This window comes from Osmia lignaria, chromosome 8 (assembly GCF_051020975.1).
Source record: "Osmia lignaria lignaria isolate PbOS001 chromosome 8, iyOsmLign1, whole genome shotgun sequence".
NCBI classification, from domain to species: Eukaryota; Metazoa; Arthropoda; class Insecta; order Hymenoptera; family Megachilidae; genus Osmia; species Osmia lignaria.
In genome coordinates, this window is record NC_135039.1 from 8,054,356 (window position 1) to 8,074,140 (window position 19,785).

Sequence of the window (19,785 nt, forward strand, 5' to 3'; positions counted from 1 at the left end):
TTGATTTAATTATTTATTATATTACTTTTGCACACAATTTTTATTTCTTGTTTGTCATGAATAGTATCATTGCAGATATATTTGAAATCCAATTAATTGCAGTAAATAAATCGAAAAAAAAAAATTACATACCACGAAGGGAATCAAACCCGTGCCTTCTGAGTATGTATCAGGTACGTTGCCACTTCGCCAGTTCGCTTCTTGTTGGAACATTTCACTAAATCTATATTTCTCCTTATAATGAAACTTCAAATACAAATATCTAAAAAACTATTGAGTATCTACACCTATAATGGTATATATTCGTAAACAGGGGAACAAGATCTATAAGTGTACGAAGTTTCAACTAAATCTGAGATCCGAAGTGCTTGCCTTCTCCTTGTAAGGTTTTCACATACCGCAAGTGACTAAGCGGCTGTTCTCCTCTCTGCTGTTTAGTCATTTTATAAAGTATATATGAATCTATTGAGCAAATTTCCAGGCCCCAAAAAAACAGTTTACGCCACCATTTCAAGGATTTTCGTAAGAAACAGTACGTTGCGGCTAATTGATCTGCACGATCGACACCGCCCATATGTTTTATATAATTTATTACAACATTAGGCTTCTTGACGGTAACTTCAACACCACGTCGTAGGATTCTTCTCACAGAACTCATTCCTGCATTATTCCAATTCGTCAAGCACGTGACAACCCTCTTGTCTTTCCATGATAAAACCAAGGTATTTCTTTTGCGGAATGCTACTGTTGATTTTGTGCCAAATTTTGGTTTTTTTATTTGGGTCGGCAAATGCTTCCTATTCGTTAGGATTGTTCCTGTCAAGTGGCATTTCAATTTGAATAACTCTTCAACCAAGATAAAGCTGGTGTAATACCGATCGATGAACATATGGTGTCCTTGGCTACCAGGCACTTTTTCCAGGAGCATCATATAAAAGTGCAACGGTAATCTTGCTGATATCAGAAGGTCGGGCCTCACCAATTTCTCCGTGGTAAGACTTCCATAATAAGGAAGAATACCACAGATATAGCCAGTATTTGAGTCTGCCATTGTGTAAACTCTAATACCCCATTTAGTTGGTTTTTTCGGATTATAGGTAATAAATGAAACCCGACCTTTGAATTTGATAGTGGACTCATCCACACTTTCTTCTCCCGGTGTAAAATACTTCAAAAGTTTGGAATTGATATATTCAAGAAAGCAGCTTACTAGCTGCAAACGTGTTCTGTGACCTGTATCTGTTGTTGGGATTGTTTTTAGATAAAGCATCCAAAAAATCTGGCTGAATCTGTCTCTAGTAAATATGTTTGAATAAAAAGGAATGTAACTGACATCATTACGTGACCAGTACTCTTGCAAATTCGCCAACGGCATTGTCCCCATATTCATTATGACTCCAATAAGTGCCCACATTTCTTCGGTAGTCACACATTCCCAATTTCGCCATATCGAGTACAGTGATAGCGTTTTGTTCTCTAACTTTCTTCTAGCGTAATTATTTGTTTCAGTAACTATTTAATTCACGAGTTCATCGGTGAAAAACAGTTTGAAAAAATCCAACGGTTCTTTCTTGTCTGCGTGTATGTGCGGTCCTACAGGAGTGTTGCCGGCTATAAACGGTATTCTCGAGGGTATTTCTTCTGATTCTGGACAACTAATCCATTCAGAACTGTCAGATCGTGGGTCCTCTGCAGCATCATTATCACTGTCACCTTCACTGTCTATTATCCTAATCTTTCGTCTTCTTACACCTCTTACTTCATCACTATTATCATCACTGCTTGTGTTCTCTCTATCGTCAAGCTGTCTGTGTATAGCTGTAATTTCCTCGTTTAGCAACTCTAAATCAAACTCATCTTCACTCGAGCTTATTTCACTACTACGTTCCATGGTAATAAGGGTCAGAAACTTCAACTTTTCTAGTACTTTTGCTGTTAAGTTCGTGGGTACTGCTGTACTGAACTTTAAATAATGTAGCAACTGCTTGCTTTGCCTTTCTTACGTTAAAATATATTTATTCAAGTCAGTTACAGTTTGATGTCTGATTCAATTCTGTCCTTATTTGTAAAAGCTCGTAGTTTAAGTAGTTTTCTTAAGCCCTGATTTGGGCGGTGACAAATTGCGAACTTATTCCTATTGGGTAGAATTTGTCTGGAAGGGGAAGTGTCGGTGGTCGTCTTCAGCTCATGGTAGTTCTTTGGAATTTTCCATCCTTGAGGAATTTTTGACCGTGGAAGTCATAAAAATGGGGAGCGTCTTGAACGGCGATCGAAAGTATAACGGGACAGGAAAGTGGTCAGAACGTGGATAATGCTGTTGAAAAGGGTCGTGGGGTTAATTATGATTTTATGGTTATTAATGAAGGTTACGGGGTTTCCCGAATGAGGGTAGTATTGCTAAACCTAAATTATCGCGAGTTATAAAAAACATGTGTACTTAACATTTGCCACGGCTGTCAAGTTCGAACTGAGACCGAAAATGCAGTACGGTTCGTGGTTGCGTACTAATTTCAGATAAGAAAGTCTTATCTCCGTTTGAAGGGATATCATTTTACACTTCATTAGACTACGCAGAAAGAACGTAGGAACCCGCGTCGAAGAAACAAAATGTAAACAGTTACCGCCGCGGATAGAGTTACCGCAGCGAACGAAGTGGTGAGCGACAGTCACCTCTCGAGTTGTGGCATCAAACCGAATGGTGAGTGAGACTCCACCTCTCGAGTGCAAAGGGTTAATTAGAGCAGGTTTCAAAAACCTGCACAAGAAAAATTGAAGCAGCCTCGCTGATGCAGGCTGCAATTCCGGGATTATGGTTTCTCTACCCTGGAAAGAGGCATTATAGATATTTAAAATGTTTAAGGTATACTAGTGGAACGCTCCGTAATCAGTTAAAATATAAATTTGACTTTGCCCACCACCCACCCCAAGCTCCAATTCCATGATATTAAACCAAATGAAACTTTTAATTAAAAACTTCGTTGTAAACTACATTGTGTTGTAAAAATGCATCGGTTTTATTTGTTGGAAAATTTGTTACGCAGGATCCGCTATTATCTTATGGAAACTTTCACCCCTGCGCAGTAGTAAACCGTAAGAGATAGACATGCGCAGTAGATTTTTTACAAAGAGGCCTAGCCCAGAAAAGTCAAATGGACCACTCTTAATGATGACGTAATTAGTTTTTAAATTGGAGCAATTTTGATTTGTTCGAAAATTTGTTGCCTAGGATCCGCTATTATCTCACGAAAACTTTGACCTCTGCGCAGTAGCAAACCGTAAGAAATAGACATGCGCAGTAGATTTTTACAAAGAAAGTAATCAAAGAAAAAGTAGTCGAAGCACCCACAATGATGACGTAATTAGTTTTTACGTATCCCTTAAAAAGTGTCCCTTAATAAGGGTTTTACTGTACTATCATTATAAGAGTACATATAATATTTTTCTGCCTTGTTTTCGAGCATGCGTACAACGTCTCAGCGTAACTCACGGACATGTTTCTGCGTTATAATATGATTCGAGAAAATAAAAATACCCTTTCATAAGAGGGTTATTGAATAATAATAAATAATTTTCAGCGACATTAGATTTTTCGGAAAATACCTATTCTGTGAAGAATCTAATCAAATCGTCCCAAATTTCCAAAAATAGCTGAACGCACTGGTGCATCGCCAACCAGCACGTGTCCGACAGTTTCAGAACTTTCAGCGGACAGTTCTGATAGCTTTCCTGAAACTGCCGGAAAATTGCAGCTCGTTTAGGGCTGATATTTATAAAAGAAATCACACCCCGAAGCAATTTGAAACATTCCTCTGGAAGTGTAGCGCAAGCAGCACTCGTTGCCAACGCTACCGAATGACATACATAAGGGAGTGTAATTACATTACTGTTTTTTTCCAGCACTTTAGTTTTAAAAGAAGAATTCCTCCCCGTCATTACAGAAGCATTATCGCAACTAAGGGCCGCGATATTTTGCAGCGGAATTTGCATTTTCAGCATCTGATTTTCGAAAGATTTGAAAATCTTTTCCGCTGAACAATCGCTAGCGTCCAGATGAATTAGTTGCAATAATTCTGTACGCACTACAAAACTACATGGCTCCACATACCTCACCGCTAAGGTAAGCCATTTATCGTTAGTCGAGTCCGACGTTTCGTCCTCGTGTATAGAAAATTTCGCGTTACGAATACTATCTACAATGCGTTCGGTTTCCTGAACGCATAAAACATTATTGATAATTTGTATACATTTTGTACCACCTACTCGCATTCTCTCTAACACCCCTGGCTCTTTTCCTATATCTTGCATAAGAACAAGAAAATCTGACGCGATAGATAATGCAACATTATGTTCCGCGAAGAATGTGGCATACCTAATTTCCGCGATCTTGACTTTTTCCTGAAGGGACAACGAAGGCACCTCACTTTGCTTCACTATCTCACATCCTAATTCCTCTGATGCAGAATTTCCTACACTTAAATCTATCCTATCCACGCTACTTGAAATATTACTATTATGGAGCATTTGCTCCATATTAGTTACATGCACCTGTCTCGATGAATGCTTTCTTATTTCTGAAAGGCCGCACTCGAAGATTTTGTTGCAAGCCTTACAGAAAAATTTAGATTCATCTGAAGCAACTGGTTCCAACCATACCTTGAAAGAATCATCACTGTCTAACCAGTGATGCTGAAATCTCTTCTTACATTTTTTGGCGGGTCTGCGATCCATTGTTGATACAATTACACCTGTTTTATATTCACTATACAATAGATATATATACATTGTGTAAAATAAGTACCCGGAATTTGTAAATAAAACTCAAATTGCTTACTTAATCATCCAAATTTATTTTGTTGCCTTCGAAGTAGGCCCCATCTGAAGCAACGCACATACGCCAACGCTTCTCCCAGTCTTCAAAACATTTTTTAAACGCTGAAGAAGGTAGCTCCTTCAGCGAATTTTCTTTTATGGCCTCTATCGACCCAAAACGCCTTCCCCGAAGGGGTGATTTGAGTTTCGGAAATAAGAAAAAGTTTGTTGAGTTCTAAGGTAAGAAAAACTCACATTTGTTGAATTCTTGGCTAAAATTTCGCGAACCAAGACCAATGTGTGCGGCGGAGCATTATCGTGGTGCAGGATCCAAGAATTTGTAACGGGGTCGGTCGGTTCCGTGCGCACGGCGTTGCGCACCGCGGCGGTTTCCCCGTGCCAAGGTTCGCAAGAGAACATGTCGGTAAATAACGAGGCAGATATAGTAGAAAAATATATGTTTATTCATTGAAGGAACTACTGGGTTGATTACTACAGCGCGGCGGCCTACTCTCGCCGTGCCAGTCCGGCGCACAGTGGTCTGTTTCGACAATCTAGCGGGACAAAAGTCGCAGGTTGTACGTAAATTATTAATTAAGCCGAAATATTTATTATTTGTTTTAAAATCCAAAATCACCATCGACACTATTTCATTAGACTTAAAACTTTCACGTCTTTCTCATTTAGGGTGTTTTAAAACCAAATTCGTATTTTGGGGTTTCTTAAAAGGTGATAAATGAATATGAACTGTGCTTTGCAGAAAAAGAATTTCCTGCAGCCACTTTATTTAGTACGAATTACGTATTTTAGCTCTAGTATTGTTATTTCTGAAAATAGCATTATTTTGATTACACGATTAAATTGACAAGATCTTGAAGATGATTTTCAAAAATCTCATAATGTTCGTTAAATTTGAAATAAAGAATAAGAAAGAATAGAGGTAACAAGCAAAGATGTTTAATAAGATGAGAAACAAAGCTGAAACAACCGGATATTTACAGTATATTTATACAAATTTGTTAAAAAACTACATACAATACAATAATAAGATTAATAGTAGTCTTTGTCAACGATTTTGTTTATTTAGTTATTCTGGAGGCATTGGCTTCAGGATGTGTGCGTAATAATAATAATTATAATATAAAAATAAATAACAAAGTAATAAAAAATAATAAAATTATATTAAATAAAAATTATATATCAGTAAATAATGGGACAAATAAAAATAATGAAAATATATTAATAACCATATAAATATATTGCTCTAACCTAAATTAGTAATTTCCGTATCACTTTTATTCTCATCAATATGATTCTCTTCTATTAAGTTGCAGGAAAGTTCTTCGGTTAATCTTAACAGTAACTGAACATCTTTATCATAATTCATAACTTTCTCAGGTAAGTGACGATAGCTACTGATAACAGGATCGGATGTTATAAGAAGGTTATTCAATATATCCCTGTTCATGTCAATCCTAGAAGTTTTCCTTGAGAATCCTTCTCTAAAACGTTTAAATTCTTTGTGACGGCTCTCTTGAACATCCTCTGATAGCTGGTCCATGGATTAATATTTTGTGGACGGTCACAGGCATGGGATACCACTTGTACAAGGTAACATACAGGTTTGCAGTATCAGTTGCATACTTTTTAAATTCGTCTAGATTAATCTCATACCCTGAAGCCAATGCCTTGAGAATGACACTAAATCGTTCGATAAGGTTTTGATCTACGCCAGTAATGTCAGCTGAAATTTTTGCATTATTGAAGAATCTACGAGCTGTATTGCCGTCGTTCGAATTCCCGCCTCCCTGTTTTGGCATGTCAACTAGTAATCCAGTTTCTGCACGAAATTTCTCAATAATGATCTTTTTCCTGCATGCTACATTGTTTTTATCACTATCGTTTCGAACTTGCCATTTCTTAATTTGCAGCTTATAACCTATATGCAGAAGACATTCCATAAATCGGATATAGCCATGAAGTGTCGATAGTCCTCAAGAAAAAGTCTGTTCATTCACGTTTTTCCGCATTATGTACTTCTTTCTAACAATAAGACGTCTTCGCGGTAACGTAGAAGACATTATTGAAAACATTTCCAAGCATTTGTGAAAAAAATAAGCACAAATGGGAAATAAAAGAAATAATAGTCGTCACAGGTTTCCGGGAAGTAAGAGGCTCTCCTTCAAAAGTAGTTATAAAAAACTGTAAGTGTTTCAGATTTATATATTTCAATAATTTGTATGAATTATCCTACAAATATTTCTAACTTTATGCGTTTTACCTTGCAGGCGACAGAAACGACAGCAATTGTCGACAACGACGATTCATGATGCTGCAGTTTTCGAAGAGAGATCTTCTGTACCAGTGAAATCTGTAGCAAAAAATGTAAAGGAGACATATCTGTCTGACTATCTACTCATTTGCAAATGTTATAATAGTAGTAGTTTATTGTCTTCCCTAACCGGGATTGCACGGCGCTCTTTTTTATCACAAGGAGCGTTCCCCAACCTTGTTCACAATTTCCTTCCCATCTGCCTCACACACCCGCCTTTTCTTTCCCGTGTTCCGCTCTCTTTTCTTTCTTCCTGCACATTACTGATATACTTTTTACTTTTAGTTTGCCATATCTTCCTCCGTCTCTTTGTCTGTACATCCACTCCCTTATTTCATTCTGCCAAGATCTTACTGCTAACTGTGTTTCTCATAAAGTAAAGTAAAGTACAAAAATAAAAATACAAAAATATGAAGAATATAACTCAGCAAAACATAAACTAAGGTGCTCTTGGTAATAACAGGATTAAACCCAACATACATATAACAATAAGAATTATCGCAAATAATACTGGTAATAATTATAGAATTATAAAGTTATAAAGTTGACATTGCGCAGCTAAACCAAGCCTAACTCTATTGTGATAAGCAAATTATAATACCAATTTCAATATCAATGTCAAAACAAAAAATAATCACAGAATAAAATAAAAATAAAAAACATAATAGAAATATACAAAGAAACAATAAATAAACTAGAAATACCATAAAATAAAATAAAGAATTTTTTGGTCTTTTGTAGAGTTTAGAAAAGTCCGAAACAAGCAGAGGTACATACCTTGAGTACAACCCCAAGACAAGACAAGTTATTATCTAAAACCAGATATTATTGTTTCCTCTGCTTTGGCCCTGTTACGTGCGGCGCGCGCGCGTGTGATTGTCACGCTACTGTGTTAAGTGTCAGCTGATGTATGAATGCAAGAGTATGAAATGTGGTAGTGTGTTAGTCAAGCAATGCAACTATCGATAACGTAACACGCGTGTGACGCCGTAAAGCCGGAAAATTTATTAAATATTTGTGGGTTCGGAGATACGCTAGTCCCATACGAGCCCTTTCATCAGATCGCTAATATAATAGGATTTATGAAGGAGGCTAATAAAGGTTATGTCAAAGAAAATTAGATTTGATTAAAATGAATCAAATCGTATATTATAAAATAAAAATGTTAAAATATAATGGAATACATATAATATTGAAAGGTATAAAATATATAAAATATTGAAATATAATAATAATAGGTGTAAAATATTAAAACATAATGAGATATAATAATGCGATTAAATATGTAAGAGTGGTGCGAGGGCCACTATATTAATATGACTGTCCCTGCGGATTCCAGAACTTTCTATGATAACGAATGTTATTAACAAAAGATGTTGTAAAACAGATCATTCACGATTTAACCGTTGACGAATAAAGTCTACAAATATAAGAAAACGCAGATTTAGCTCGTGTACAATTTAGATTTGAAACACACAATTGTTGGCCGGAAATAGACAAATACATGTTATCAAATACAATTTAGAATTGGGAATTTCCAATTGAAGATGACTCTTACAATCAAAATTGACTACGTCAATTTTGACTACTGGAGACTCCTTGGCAAAATATTCATAAAACGACCGGAAGAGTAATGGAAACGACTCACCGGATTATGTGGAAAAACTCCTATTGCTGCTATTTCTCTGCTGACTGGTTACTGGAGGAAGGAGAGTGGAGCACACACCCTGAACTGTTGCACCGTTCAAAGTTTTTAACACTCGGACTATTTCTACGTTATTATTAATGTAAACTACAATAAAAAAAAACGAATTTAAAATAAAACAATATAGAATAATTAAAAGTAAAATAAATTGAATTAAGAATTTTTATACGCGAAGTTGAGTCTTTTGCCTCACTTGGCACTTTTCAAGTTAAGTACAAAACTCGACTCAATATTACTCCGCGGACCCGCCGACACGCTGCTCGCGATTGTACGTCGAAGAGTGTCGCAATCTGCACCTCTCGGAGAAGACCAGAGCGGGCCTCGTCCGAAATTGTTTACATTGCGTTGTTGTGCGCCTAACGAATTAAGCGGCGGTGTCGATGCGTAAGGAGGCGGGATTTGCTTATCTGTGGTGCAGCAGGGATATGTGCGTTCCTCTCTCTGTTTTAATCTTTCTCTTTCTAATTCACGTATATTCCCTTACTCTTCCTGTCATACTAAAGACTTCGTTATTCATTAAAATATAATAAATTTTACAAAATTGTTTTGATCTAAACGTTATAGGAAGGAAACATGCTTTTCAAAACCATTACAGATTACTGAATTTGAACGAATGTAAAATGAAAATTTTAATTCGTAACTTGGACTAACCGGCGTGGCGGAAATATAATATTACAGTGTTTAGTGAATTTAGTAGAAAATTCAGTACCAAGGACGACGCGTGATTTTGAGCCGTGGGACCACGCTGATTTCGAGGAAGGAATTTGTTACGCTAACAATCGGAATTATGTCTGGAAAAGATAGACTATCTCGAAATATCAAGGATCGTTTCTGCGTTCAATCAGGGGAGGTCCGGAATGTAAAACAAGCTATCGATGTTCATGGTTTCCGTTCGCACCTCCAACCAAGGTCGAGGGTACGACGGATCAAGATGACGGGAGCAGGCCCATCAAAAAGAGGTCAGAGGGGGGGGGGGGCAACAACATGGCTTTCGCTTAGACAATGGCTGGTGAGCGCAGTCTCAAAATGAGGGAGATCATTTCCGAGGAAGCGGAAAGGACATCGGATCCAGCATATACTGAGGATAACTCGATGATGGTAACGTTAACCAATGCGCCCGTTAACACGGAGGACGATTCGATGATGGGAGGGGGGGGACACAAGGTGAATGTGTAAAAATTTCTGTTCGGAACGTAACAGTCCTCCCTCCTTAGAATCATCGTCGTCCCCGGCGATGTCTAAAGTATATTTCGCAACCGGGTATCAGTTTTACGGCGCTACGGTAAGCCTGGGATACTCCCGTAATGCTAAGCACTGGACTTATCGTAGCTCGGAGGTCAATCTATGGAAATAATGATAATGATTGGTATCTGTAATGACAAGTTCGCCGATGATACTGTACGTGGAGAAACTTGTTTAGTTGGTATGCAATAAGGGAGCTAATGCCGGTTCCGTCCGCGTATATTGTTAATGATCTGAGATTAGCGGAAGTAACGTTTTTCGCACAGTCTAGTACCGGTTTTCTAATATTTCTACAACCCTCTAATTCTATTTCGATCAATTGTGTGCAATCCCTTATGGCAACGCAAATATCTTCGTCCATGATACCTAGACTGTCTCTACAGCGTACTATAGTTAATGCTTTTAATAAACGGAACACTTGGCCTCCCACCGACGAATGCATGCAGGTCACGTCCAAGATCCTTAGATTTTTCAGGGGTGAAAGGGAGCCCAGACCAGAATTTCCCAGTATGTTGGTACAACCGCTTAGATCGAGGGTGGTCAGGAGCGGCATATTTTCGCTAATTTCCCGAAGTAGATACGTTGTTACCCATCCACAGAAAGTCAGGCTCAATTCTTGGATCTGGTAATAACGGCGCGGCAGTGGGATGGCATATTCCACCGGCCCAAGATCCAACTCAACGAAATCCTCCTCTTCTATGTCTTGTAGGTTCGCCCCTACCTCAAGTGATGGTTCCGTGAATGTATAGTAATGAAATCTGATTGTGTGTAATGTATTAGGTAGGTGTCTATTGTTGCAAAGGGCCTGTAAAATTGTGTGATTAGTTAGTGATAGGCATGCATTTATGTCTATGGTTTCTAAAGTTTCTAAATTCGCTATGGCAGCGGCCAGAATTTAATCTGTTGCATTCTTGTAAAATCAAATGTTGTAATTTTGGATTAATACTTATAAGCGCCCTTCCAGTCATCGCAGTTTTTATAGCCTTTAAGATGGTCAAGGCTTTAGCTGTATCGAATAATGCCTGTAATTCTGATTCTATTATGCCCCTACATCTCCCCAAACCTAAGCTGGTGAGTTTCGCTCCTACCTCTATTAAGTTTCTAATTGCGGAAGGTCTGACTATTGCGGATGTTAAATCGATTTCGGTTAAATTCGGGCAGTGCTTAATGGCAACTGCAATTATTTGTGGGTTTAGGTTTTCTGCTATAACTTTTTCTGTTATTTTCAATGATCTAAGGTATGTTCCTGCTCGTTTGATTAACCAGTAAAGTGTTTCCGTGGTCACCCTTTTTCCTTCCCATCTGTTCGGCCAATGCGAATCGTTGAAATCCAGATGTCGGATATCGGTATAGGATGAGAGACTTCCAAGTCGCCACCACCTTGACACCAGTTCCAGTCTGGAACGATCCTCAAAGGTTAGGTACTGGGATATTTCCACCATCATTTCTAATGGTAACAGGTTCGCCGGAGCCAGATCGACCTCCGGAAGGGGATGCACGGCAGGCAGTGGTGGCATGGGTTTTACTTTATCCCGAGCATTCGCTGGAGAGATCTTGAGTCTTCTTCCTTGACATACAATGCCAAAGCTTCCTGCTTCCAACGCTTGGTTCGCACCCTCCTTAGCCCGGAACGTGATGAAAGTGTGGCACCCTGTTGATCTTTGTAGAACCACTGCATTTTCCGCCCTATACGGTAAGAAGATCTCTAGAAGATCGTTCTTCCTCGTACGCGGTGCCAGTCTGCTCACGATGACCTGGCGAACCATCCTGTCCTCGTCGCGCTCCTGACATGCCGCCATCCCGACCTACAGTATCAAATACAGTGGTATAAGCTATGGGAAGCCAATCGACCAACCCCAGCAGAGGCCACATCGGAACATTCTCGTGGCTTTTTATTATTTATTTATTTATTTTTTTTTAAAGTCTGAAAAATAAATTGAAGGAAGTATATAATTCAAAGACCGCCATGACCATTAATCCACTATTATTCTTGGAGAAGGTGATAGACGTGTGATAACGGTTGCTAATTCTTCTAAAGGAATTACTGTTGATCCGGCTGTAGGAGTTGGTCGTCTATTTCTTCTGCAAAGATGGGTTACCCAAAACAATGCGTTCGTTGATTTCCAAAAATAAAAGAGTATTATTCCCAGTATTATTGTTGCTTGAGCTGCTATGGTTCCGTAGGTTAGGTCAAAATGAAATCTATTCTCGTGATGATGTACTTCCAATCTTCCCAATTCATTTTCTATCTCACGTAGGGAGCCTATTGTGTTTTCTGCATCCTGTACAGAGTCGCCTGTTTGATAACTGTTTAGTGATTCTATTAGATGGCTTCGCTCGACATTGGGGAAGACTTCACTAATGTTTAAAAGTAAATGAGGATTGTAGAAAAATTGTTCCGTATTCACAAAAGTTTGTGTTCCAATCAGAGTGGTAGATCTTGTTTTTGCTACGCAATCTGAGCGTATTTCTATTATTTCTGTTCCTTGTATTGTTCTTAATATATCTGCTTGGTTTTTGCATAAAATTGGTAAGGATTCGGGTTCTTTTGTTGAATATAACCATCCCCCTGTATGCTTCAGACGATGCCATTGAGATTCACGAAATATAGTAAGCCTGACATCGCAGGATTGTAGATATCTTTTGTGCGGGCTCAAAAGTAGTGAGCGCACACTAACTTGCTAAGCGCACACTTGTTAAGCGCACACTAACTTGCTAAACCAATACAATAATTGAAACCCGTACGGAGCTCAATGTTCGCGTGTCGGTTACAAGAAGCAATATGGCTACGCAGCACGCGCCGCTCCTTCCCGAAAATTAGTTCCCGAAAAAGAACGCGTGGAGACAGCACGCGTTCACGCAACAACTTAGAACTGACGATGAAGAAATTTCGAGATCGAAGTTTATAAAATTGAAGGACAATACCCGAATGCGAATAAGAAATAATCCAGCTGTACTCCGCCACCGATATTATACCCTGAACAGTGATAGAGAAGGATACTTCTATAACTTAATAGTGTGTCACATTCCATTTCGTGATGAAAGTACACTTATGTCCGAAAACGAATCTTCAGAACAATGTTTTCTTCGACGGCAACACGAGTTGAAACCTATGTTGGGTAACGCAACCGTCGAACAATTTACTCACGCAGAGCAAATTATTGTAGCGGCGCTCGCCCAGGCTGTTGCTTTGAATGTTGTACATGAAGAAGAAACTAATGAACATTTAAGAGATCCAGTCGGAATTCATGCCGACGAAACAATATATTATGATCAAGGTGATTTATATGAAGATCAACAGCAAGAAACAATTGCAATGCCAGAAGACGTGTTCCTTAATAGTATTCGAAGTCTTAATATTCAACAGAAAGACTTACTAAAATCAGTTTCCGCAGTAATTGAGAAAGATATTAAAAAAAATGATGATGAAAATACGGAACAAATATTGCTTTTTATTACCGGAGGAGCTGGTAGTGGCAAGTCGTTTATTTTAAAATTACTTGTTGAACACGTTAAACGCTGCTATAATCCTACAGTTGATACGATGATAAAACCATCTTTCATTGAAGTAGCTTCTTTGACTGGCGTCGTTGCCCGTCAAATATTCGGAAAAACTCTGCATTCCTTGTTCTCGTTGCCTATTGAAAAAGGTACTGCAATGACCTATCGACGACTGACAGGACAGAGGCTCCAACAGGAGAGACGAAAGTGGCGTCATGCAAGGTGGTTGATTATCGACGAGATATCAATGGTATCTTATGAGAATTTGCGAATACTTCATTTAAGATTGCAAGAATTCAAAACAAATGATAAACTATTTGGTGGCGTAAATGTACTTCTCTTTGGCGATATCATGCAGTTGCCCCCAGTAAAATGACACTGGTGTTTTGTACAGCCACATTGGTGTACTGCAGAAATTAATTTATAGCATCAATTTTCATTCTGCGAACTCACCATTAATATGCGACAAAGAGATGACGTTGAGTTCATCGATTTATTGAATAACCTTCGGTTTGGGGAAGTGACAACTTCTCAACTGGAAATATTATGCGAACGAAGAAGAGTTCCTCTAACCGGAGAATTCGAGGATGGTGCAGCAGTAAGAATATTCCCAACGATAAAATTAGTGGATGAATATAATTCAAAAATGACTCATGAATTAGCAAAATCACATCGAATGTACGTCATTGATGCAATAGACGAATCCCGTGAGGCAGCTACATATGGAAAAAGGCCACCTGCAAATGTCATACCTGCAAATGTAAATAATTGTGGCGGACTGTTACATACAATAACGTTAACTGAAGGATCGCGAATCATGCTACGACGAAATATATCAATTTCTGATGGTTTGATAAACGGCGCGATGGGAATAGTGAAGAAATTTACATGGTCGGCACTTCGAAGAGATCAACTAGAACAGGGAGAGTTGCCGGACGCGGTACTTACAAAATTTGATGACGAGGCCATTGGAAATAGATTTAAAGATATCGACGGTTACATCCAAATATCTCCAGTTGTAGCAACGCTTCAGGCGACGAAAGGTTATGGCGACGTCGAGCGCAGAATGTTACCACTTATTCTAAGTTGGGCAGTAACGGTGCATAAATTACAAGGGACTACATTAAACAAAGCTGTAATTGATTTTTGCAAAAAGAATTTTGCAAAAGGCCAAATTTACGTCGCTCTTAGTCGTGTCAAAAGTTTAGATGGTTTAGCTCTATCCAATTTATCACCAAACAAAGTCCTCGTTAAACCGCATGACGAAAGAGCACTCGCAGAAATGCAAAGATTACGACGGTTACTTTTGCAAAGAAACAGTCCAAATTAGCTTCTAGCGACTGATACCTGAAGAAGGAAGCCAACCCTTCTTTTAATGACCAACTGGTAGAGATAATGAGGAAGTCTATTTTTTTTTTTTTTTCATTTCATTTCATTTCACGGATAATGTTGAAAAGTCACAATCGGTATATTCCCTGTAGAGTAAACGCCGAAAGAAAAAAATATAAATGAAGCCGTACATTTTCTTGAAATAAAAATTGGCAGGAATGAAACAATACAAAATGTTTTTTAAACGGAACCAATCGGGACATACTTTAGAAGATGGAAAAGGTTTCGTTCCAATTGGTCCATCCGTCTCGGAGTAATCGGCGAATATACATTAAAAATTATTAGGAATGAAAAAATGCAAAATATTTTTTTTATGGGGCTATTAGGGAGTTATACTCTATAAGACGCAAAAGGTTTCGATCCGATTGATCCATCCGTCTCGACGTAATCGGTGAACATATATAAAAAAAAAAAAAAAAAAAAAAAAAAATTACACATCGAATTGAGTATCCTCCTCCTTTTCGAAGTCGGATAAAAATTGCCTAATGTTTTTCAGATTCTTTGGTCGAGGAAAATGCTTTACTGCTACTATTTTCTTTAGATCTGGTTTTACATCATTTCTACTGACTACGTGTCCTAAATATGCTACTTCTGCTTTTAAAAATTCGCATTTGTCTGGTTGTAAAGTTGTTAATCCTGCGTCAGCTAATCTCATGAATAATCTTCTAATTTTCTTTTTATGTTCCTCTAAATCTTTCGCAAAAACGATTATATCGTCCAAGCATACAAAGAGTTCAATACCTTGCAAACCACGCAGTACCAAGTTCATTAATCTTTTAAAAGTTGCAGGTGCATTTTTGAGACCTTCAGACATTCGAACGTATTCGTAATGACCTGTGTCTGTGGTAAAAGCTGTTTTATGGGTTTCCTTTGGATCCATTTCTACTTGTTGGAATCCACTGGTTAAATCGAAAGTTGAGAAATACTGTGCATCTCCTATATGATCTAATATTTCAGAAATGTTCGGTAACGGATAGGCATCGCCTATTGTCTTTTCATTTAATTTCCGAAAATCTATTACCATTCGCCACCTTGGATTGCCTTTAGAATCAGGTTTCTTCGGGACAATCCAAAGCGGTGAATTATATGGGGAATTTGATGGTTTAATAATTCCATCAGATAATTTATTCAAAATTTGGTTTTCTATTTCTTGCCTATGGATCGGAGGAAATCTGTATTGTCGCGTATTAATTGGAATATCATCTATTGTGGGTATGTTATGTTTGATAAACGCTGTTGCTTGCAATTTGTCATTAGGTGAATGAAATCTTTCTGGAAATTCTTCTATAAGGCTTATTACATGTTCTCTTTCCTTGTCATTCAAATGATCTAAATGTAATCTTTTGATAATTTCGGAATCTTGTCGTCTGAATCGAAGTCAAAATATTCTTCCTCCTCTGGAAAATTATGATATTCGAAGGGTACCAATTCTTGTGGAGGTAATTCTATTTCTAAGTCTTTTTCTAAGGTGTTAATAGCCAGGATATGACACACGCCATCGTCGTTAACCAGGACTGCAGCTTCGCCAATGTACAAGCCATGAACATTATCAATTCGCGGTAAATATCCTTCTTTGAGATTTGAATTTACATCTATTGCTATTGCTTGTCGTGTACGAGTTTTAATCAAAAGTATTCGCGGTTTTAAATTCCTGCGTTGTGTAAACTGTTGCATTGAATTTTCGTCTATGAATCTAATCGGTCTAATCGGATCACTTTGTGTGACTAAAGTATTATGAGCAAAAGAGATTTCTGCCTGTTCTTGTCTGAGATATTCCTGTCCTAGTAAACCGTCATGTTTTAATGGAAATGTAGATTTTACAACGTGAAATTTTATCGGTCTGTCTTGCAAAGTTACTATTGTTGTTCCTATGGTTTTTAGTTCTTCCGGTGTTATTCCACTTAATATAGCCGAATCATCTATCGAAACTGTTGCATCTTTATGTAATGAATTTAATTTTATAATATTTATTTCCGCGCCTGTATCTACGAGTAAATTTGCTGAGCCGACTCGTAATTCTTTTGCATACATTTTACCTATGAGTGAATTTCGTTCCATTTCTAAGGTAAAAGATGTTCGTTCTCTTCCAAAAATTTGACTGTCGGTTGACGCTGCGTTTTCTTAAAGCTCTCCGTCACGTCTACACGACGAACGTTTTGTGAGTTTAAATGTTCGTGTTTATCTGGATTACTTTTAACTGGATGAGGTGAAGGTGAACGTGATCTTGATGCAGAAGGTTGATTTCCAAAAGGTACGTTAGTTTTAGTTGGTGTAGGAGAATATGATCGAAATTTAGATTCAGGGTTTCTTGGATAGTTTTGTGCATTATTGGAATTGGAATTATTTGAATGAGTATCACGATTTTGATAAGAAGTTGAACAACATGATGGTGTATTACAGGAATGATGACAATGATGTTGAATAGGTTGGTGATTTTGTGAACAGCAAGAATGATGGTGTTGTGAATATCTGGATGTTCTGTATGGACTTGGTGTTCTAGAGCGACTTTCATATTGGACTTGATAGTTTGGAAATTCGTAATTATGGTATGGATACGAAGGTTGATATGGGGTATTAGAATATTCACGGTAACTATTAGATCTGTAGTTTTTCCGAGGTTGATAACTATTCCTATGATCGGAATTGAAAATAGATCTATTTGGTTCATAAGGTAGTATAATGCCTGATCTCATGCGTTTTTCTATTTTTATTGCTATTTCTAACGCCTTTTACGCCTATTTTTATTGCTATTTCTAACGCTACTTCTACGGCTCTAGCTAATCCGTCTGGTAAACCTCTAATAAACGCATTAATAGCAGTTGCTTTTACGGGTTTTAGAATTTTGCATGCGTCGTCACCGTAACTTTTTTTTAATGAAGTAGGCAAACCGTTAATCAAGATTCGTAGCCGATCATAAAACGCGTATACTGATTCATTCCTTTTCATTCGGATATTTTAAATCTCGTACTGATAATATTCATATGTTTTTCCAGGAGCAAAACGGCGTTTTAAGTGTTTAAGTGGGTAGACACGGGTAATAGTAGCACGTTGACATTACCGGCAAAAATGGGCATAAACATGAGTTTACGCGCTTCCATGTGATTCGTCCTTGTATGACAACATTTAGGGCTGGGTGAGGGCTTATTCGAAAGAGGAAGGTCCAATGCACACCGCTCAACTCATGTTTCAAAGAAGAGGTAAAAAATCGACAAAATGCATTCGCGGAATCGAAGAATTTTTAGGCCACTAAAAGAGTGCTGTGATTGAAATCATGAGTTGAGCGGTCTAGCCACAACCCTTACCTGTAAATTAAGATCTAGTTTGTCTTCATTTGTTGCGAAATAAGGATGAATAACGGATGCCCGTAAAAGCATTCTCGTAGACCAGCTCCGCCATTTTGTGGATAATACAGATCAAGTCATGTGACAAATTCAGTTCCGCTACTGGTTAGAAGGTGGCGTATAAGGAGAACGTCTGCTAACGTTTTATCATGGCAAAAGACAAGCGTCACCGACGTATCTCGTCGGTGCAAACGTTAGCTTCATGTAAAAGTATTAATTCTGTTTATGCCTACATTTCTTCGTGAATACGTTTACTAATTTGGTTAGTAAAGCAAGCAAGGAATGTAACTTGTAACCTATGTTCTTTTATATATAAAAACCACCAATTTAAAAAAAAATTTGTTTTCAATATGCTTTTATTTGACTTATTTTACTTTATGTTTTTTATATTTTACTGATAATATTTATTTTCTTATATTCTAATTAGGGTATGGGTAGAAAACAATAAACAAACCATAGTACTCTTTGTTTATTTTATTTTATTTAAAAATAATGATTGGAGCGTTCTTTCCACCACCCCCCTTCCCCCCCTTCTCTCCCTTTCCGCCATCCTCGTTTCCCTCCTCGTCCTCCACCAAAGTCCTTTTTTCCCCTTCCTCCGCGACTGTATTATAGTGGCTTTATTTCTTGTTTTAATAATTTTATCTGTAAAATGAAACATAATCATAATTATTATAGTACTCATATGGGTGTTGATTCCACGCTTAGAAATCGCAATTATACGTGTTTACTTACTTCTTTTTTATATTCTTGTTCCCTTTTCTCTGCTGCTGCTGCTATACTTTTCTCCTTGCTGTTTTCTCCTCCTTCTCTGTTTATTTGTTCCTAAACATACGTATAGTAAATTAACTTCTTATTTCATACAGTAAGGAAGACACGAATGTGTAGTGATTGAATTCATTAAAATATGTATTTCTATCGTTTTAAAATATAACAATTTGTCGAAATCTTTATGTTAATTTTTCAACTTTTTTATGTGAGTCTGTAATGACAATTTAAAATATGTCTTTCGTAAAATCAGATAAGTTATGTATATGCTAAAAATTTCATCGAGATCGGTAGGTAATTAAAATTTCCGAAAATCGTGACTTTTCATCTAAAAATAAGAATATAACTAATCGAAATTCACACAATACATAGAAGAATAATAGTGTTATAATGAGCGTGAAGGTACTTACATCATTATTTTGTGTATTTTGTTCATTTTTCTTTTTTACCTGGCTCTCCGCCATGGTACAATCCATTTTTTCCTAAAAATATGCACAGTAAATAATAAAAACTTCTTATTTCATAAAATAAGGAAGACACGAATGTATGTGCGTCTTGAAGGTACTTACCATCTTGGATTTCTGATGCTCTCTCTGATTTTCTTTTTTTTTCCGCACAACGGTGAACACGCGCAAGAAAGCAATAGAGTTTTCAATACAGTTTTCATTTGTTGTGTATAATTTATAACTTTTGAACTA

At 37.5% G+C, this 19,785-nt stretch overlaps 1 protein-coding gene across 1 annotated transcript in view; it reads right to left on the reverse strand.

Annotated features, from left to right (window-relative positions):
* Positions 1 to 19,785, reverse strand: part of LOC143305549 (uncharacterized) — a 540,711-nt gene that overhangs the window by 190,294 nt on the left and 330,632 nt on the right. The window lies entirely within an intron of this gene.